The 5,777-nt window shown below is 36.5% G+C and overlaps 1 pseudogene; it reads right to left on the bottom strand.

The window, feature by feature from the left end:
• Positions 1-274: 274 nt before the first annotated feature.
• LOC124451273 lies at positions 275-4,778 on the bottom strand (annotated as a pseudogene).
• Positions 4,779-5,777: the final 999 nt, after the last annotated feature.

The following is a 5,777-nucleotide window of genomic DNA, read 5'->3' as shown; positions in this document are numbered from 1 at the left end:
TCTTGCTACAAATCAAGCACGCTAGATATTATTTTGCTTTTGATCATCGAGTTAGAGTATCTTCTCAGACTGCATAGACTAATAAAAGCTAAAAGGTAGCATATCTGTCTTAATATCGAAGGATGATGATGACTACTATCATTTTACGATTTTGATAACATCATCTGACTCATATCGCAAAATGAAATGGTGAAAAACTCATTCATTGTATCCTTACCTAATTTTGGAAACAATTAAGAAAAAGCAAAAGAAAAAACCCCTGAAAAATAGGTTATACATGTCGTTAAACTATCACAATATAACAGATGTGCAGATAGCGATACATGACAAAACCTTGCATAAATGACGCAACTTGAAGAGAGATTTACAAGTTTATTACGACAAAACATGCGTCACAGTGAAGTAAAAATCTATTTTCAAAAGAAGTCATTTGTGTAGTCATTAAAAAGAAATCCTTTACTAATCGTTTTCACTAACTAAACTCAAAAATTCTGAAATTTCTAAATGTTTATGCACTTAAAGTCACCATCGGAGTTGTATTGTTGCTCAGAAATAAGACGTGTTGGAAGGGACGTTACTCTTGAGGAAAGATCTGCTAAATTTTTTGCCTCGACTGTTACAAACAGTATTTCTCCTAAAGACAAACCATATCTGTCACCGAGATCGTTAAACTCTGCTACGTCCGTGATATCAACAGATTTAAATGGAACAACATCCGTTCCATATTTTGATCGACCAATTGCAATACGGAATCCGCCAATTTCAGACTCGCGATCGTAAAATCCCGACCAGTAGATTCGTAATGTCATGTTGATGAAATGACAGTAAGTGTGCTTACGAAGACGATCATTATTCGCGTCAGAGCTCACAATAACAAAACCCTAAAATAGCAGTTGATGATTGTTAGTAATGATTGTTGTAAACATATTCTAATTTCTAAATTCCATGAAATATCCTAAATTCTAAACATTTCCAATAACACTAGGCCTGCAGGTAATTTATGTTTCTTTACCTGGGTCGTGGGTGTACTACAAATAATGCTCAACAGACTTCAGAAATAACGACACACATAATTTAATTGAAAACTTTTTCATCAAAATATCTTTGAAGTGTTGAATGTTAGATAATATAATTGTCAACAAAATAAATACGTAGAGATGTGGATGAGTCAGAGACATAATACACACGGTTTAAAATGCTCGACAGAATTCATAGAAATGAAGACACTTTAAATAAAAGTATTTTAGACTGGATGCCGCGTCAAAATAATTTATTGATTTGCGTCAGTAGGCTAAATACCAGTAATGGTTTAAACTGGATTTGTTAAACATCTTCAAGAACTATCATTAGAATTTTTCACACCAAAAATTGTTCAGAAACTAGCTTGACTTTCCGAGAGAAAGAGGTATGCGCGTTTAATTTTCACCTTGACTTTTTCATTTAATGTTCTAGAGATTTGTTCTCACATAACACAATTTTTTAACATGGAATGTGTTACAAGGAAATTATGATTTTAATGTAGCATAATTACGACAGAAATACTGCGTGATTTGTGTTTTTCAAAAAGCAAATTCTCTAGTATATATAGATATTGGATTTCTAAGAAAATGCAAGCTTTGAGGTTTAATTAAAAGCAAGATGGCAAAAATGATAAAGCGTAAAAATCACCCCTCTAAGCGTTTAGTATATTGAAGCATCTACCATTGGAAGCAAAAATTGCGTTGTGAAACAATGAAATAATTATAAAACAAGCCCTTTGCTCAAAAAAATGTCGTCTGCCAAAATCAATTCTCAAATCTTAAGCTCTTCCTGCATTATAAACTTGTAAAGTAAGCTTATCCGACTGAATGTAGTAAAAAACTGCATACACACTACCCACCCCACCCCACCTTCCAGCTAAAATTAAATAGTTTCCATTCCACTGTATGAATTCTACTGAAAATTTATTGTTTGCCACATCATTCTTAGCTAAACATTGCGTCAACATTTGATTCTTTCCTTTACGGTAAACAGTTATTGAACATCACGTATTTTTCTAGGAAACAAAACTCTGTAACAAGTTTTCTAATAAAAGTAATGCAAGCTGGTACATAAATTGAATTATTACCTTCTCCGGTGGGGAATTGTCAATGAGTATGGCGGATGAAAAAACCATCGCACCACGTTCTTCAAGCTTGTTGTAGCACTCGGCAACGAAATTGTAGCTTTCACGATGTTGCAAAGGCATTGATTTCATTTCTCGTTTGATTAAGTGTTTGGATAGCAATGACTGTTGAATTAGTGGAAGCCATGATGGTGAAGTCGCAGTGCGCTATTCCGCTTTCTTTGTCTTCAAAATCTTTAAGTTCTGCCGACATGTTGCACTACCAGCACAAGACATGTACGAGGCATTGATGGATATTTTCCCACTGTCTGGAGGAGTCAAATCTGCGATCATTCCATTGGATGTTGCCAGACTGTAAAGACCTGCTTTATTCCAGACTCGAATTGAAAAAAAGTACGTGTAATTGTGTTCAATCGTGCAATGCATACAATAGATATCGTTAACTTTTTCAACATATCTTCGTTTCAAATCTTGTACGTTACATCCCCCCTTTGTTGTACCAAAGCAGTATTCAACAAAATCTATCGGACTTTCCACGTCAAGAACCTTCCATCTGCCGACTAGACTTTCTCCGGGACCTAAATAACCCTTGAGTGTTCCTACACTTCCAAGAAGTTCTGTCTGTAAATAAGTGAAAATCAAAGTAATCGATTTCAGAATGGATGAATAACGTAACTTCTTTAATTCTGCCGTATTATTATTTCGTTTGAATAATTCATAATAATAGATTTGTACAAACCAAACAGTTTATGCGTTATACGTTTATCAGACCAAGAAAAACATATGTATAAGTGCGAAACCATTACTTGGGGTCATTAACTTGGCAGCTTACAAGAAATTATCGTATTTTTAAACAGTTATATATTTTAATTTAAGCACTTTTGCTATTAGCTACATGTAACCAAAAACGACAAAATTAAAATTTCTAAAGAATTACATATTGATTTTCCTATTAAGCTGAGCAGCATTGGAAAAAATTGGAGTTGCATGGATTTGCTACTGATGGCGTTACATTTCAAGCGCAGTATCACAACCGTATGAATGTAAACCTGCCATAAAGACTGATAAGAACATAAAGATAATTTTTTCTTACCTTGATTATACGAGGTGGAGATGTATCGATGGTTATACCTCTAGAGAATATCCGTGTTTTCATTCCTGCTTTATTTACCACTTCCAATATGACAAAGTATGTTTGACCAGTTGATAAGGTCAAGTTTTTCAAAGTTACTTTCCTTGTTAATCCAAACGAGAAAACCTTAGCAATGTCAGAGTTACTGAGATTTGTGTCCATCCCGATGCGATACTCCTTTATACCACTTTCAGTGTCGTAACCACCTGTCCAGCTTACATCAAGTGTACTTGTGGACGACTGAAATCTATTGCTTCCAGCAAAAATTGCACCTGGGATCGGGGGCGAGTCGTCTGCAACCACGCCGTTTGATGACGCAGAAGATTTGAATCCAGCATTATTTACGCACACTATTGTTGAAACATAACGAAAGCCAGATATCAAATCAAAGTCATGTTTAACAGTGCCATTTCTAGTTGCATTTACGACAGTCTTTGATTTAATGTTCGACCTCCCAGCGACAATAGCGAAAGAACGTTTTTCACTAACAGTGAGAACACATTGTTTGATACCGGACTCGAGGTCGGAAAAGCAGACCACGATGTGTCTATTCCTAGCCGCGAGTCTATAAAGTCCGAATCTTCATTTTTCCATCAATAACCTTTCCAGGAACTGGCGGAGTTTTGTCTAAACTGAGAGGATTTGAACTGGAAATGACTTTAAGCCCCGCCTCGTTTGTAGCGATCAAAATACCATACACATGCATGCCATCAGCTTCCAAAAACTGGGAATGCTGAATGCTGCCTTGTGTAAAAAGTCCAGCGTTTATCAACGGTGTTGCACAAACATTTTCAATGAATCCCAAGCAATATGCGTAGTTTTTTATTCCTGTTTCATTATCGTAAAATCCGTCCCAAGAAACTGTGTAGTACACGACTTTTCTGGTCTGGTTTACAATGTCAAAAGACAGTTTCACACTACCTGTCGATGGCGGCGTTTTATCCACTATATATCCATTTGACTTCGCACTGCTTTTCAATCCACTCTTGCTGGTACATCGCAAACTTACAAAATGTTTGACTCCCTCCCTTAGCACAATGTTTCTTTCAGCTAACGATAGTGAGAATCTAGTATCAAGGCCTACTTCCGTATATTCCAAGATGTTGTCAATAAAACCCTTTGTTCCAAGGGCTACTTCGTAATTTACTACTGGATCCCTCTCGTCAGCCATAAACTCACCCCATGAAGCTTCAATTTTTTCACCTACGACGTCATACTGCATGTCACGAGGTCCAAGACCATCGATGACGTTTGAAGGAATAGGCCATTCCTGGACTATCGACCAACCGTTCGAAAATCTACTGTTAGACTCTCCAGCCAAATTCCAACATTGGATTTACGTTTTGGTAATTAGAATTGTTAAGGAACATCACTTGGTGAGCTGCATCAATTTTGTGACGTGTGTTGTACGTAGTCTCATTTTCATTCAAGCTTTTGACGTAAATGCTTGTCGAGTTGTGTTCAAATTGTCTTAGAATCATCCACTTACAATTACGGATGCCACTTTCCACATCCAATGCGCCATGCCACGTGACCGATGGTCTCCAATCGGCATGGGCTTTTTCCACGTCAGGAATCTTGCTTCTTGCTCCATCAAAAACGTTTGAGATCTCTGGAGGAGTTGAATCGACAAAAATACCATCACTTGTGTATAAAGTTGAGGAGCCAGCCTTATTTGTCACTCGAAATGTTGAAAAGGCTGTCATTCCTGTCTCCACCTTGCAATCATCGCACACAAATGACAAGTTTCGATTGATGGAAGTGAAGTGCTTGATTAGACAATTGCGAGGAGTTGTACCAACACAGTATTCAATGTTTGCAATTCCACTTTCGGGATCTCTAACGTTGTCTAATCTTGCCGAAATCTTAGTTTTTAAGGATATATAATCAATGTCTTGAAATGAGAATCCATCTTTTATACCAACCCCACTGTTTAAAGGTGGGGTTACATCAAATTTAATGATTTTCAGCAATAAAGACGTCATTAGACCAGCTTTATTATGAGCTCTTACAGTTACGAAATAATCTTGGGTCGTATTTACGAGAAGATTAGTGATAATAACGTGAGTATTTTGGCCGGTCGCAGCAAAACTACGGATGTCGTCATCATATTCTTTGCTTCCAATACCAATTTCATAATAGTCAATTGAGCTTTCTGGATCTTCAAATGTCTTCCATAATAGTGTAAAATACTTAGAATTTGTCATTACTTGGCTTGTTGGCAAATTAGTTGTTTGTCCGGTATATATTGGTGCAGTTCTGTCGATGGCAAATGTTTCAGAACGAGCAATCGATATTAAGCCGGCATAGTTTGTTGTCTTGCAAGTAATTTGGCAATGCTTTCCTGTTGTAGGTTGATCGCTTTAAATTGAGCAGAGTTCATATTAGTCTCATTTTTCCGTTTAGTAAAGGTTATAACGATTGTGTTATTGCAAACAACTTGAACTTCATATTCTCTTATTCCACTCTCTAAATCTTTAAATCCCTCCCAAGATATTGTTAAGTTTTCTCGAATGTTAAAAATTTGTTTTTGGAGCCCCA

The sequence above is a fragment of the Xenia sp. Carnegie-2017 genome, unplaced genomic scaffold (genome assembly GCF_021976095.1).
Source record: "Xenia sp. Carnegie-2017 unplaced genomic scaffold, XeniaSp_v1 HiC_scaffold_13, whole genome shotgun sequence".
NCBI classification, from domain to species: Eukaryota; Metazoa; Cnidaria; class Anthozoa; order Malacalcyonacea; family Xeniidae; genus Xenia; species Xenia sp. Carnegie-2017.
This window is presented reverse-complemented; position numbering and strand designations above follow the sequence as displayed.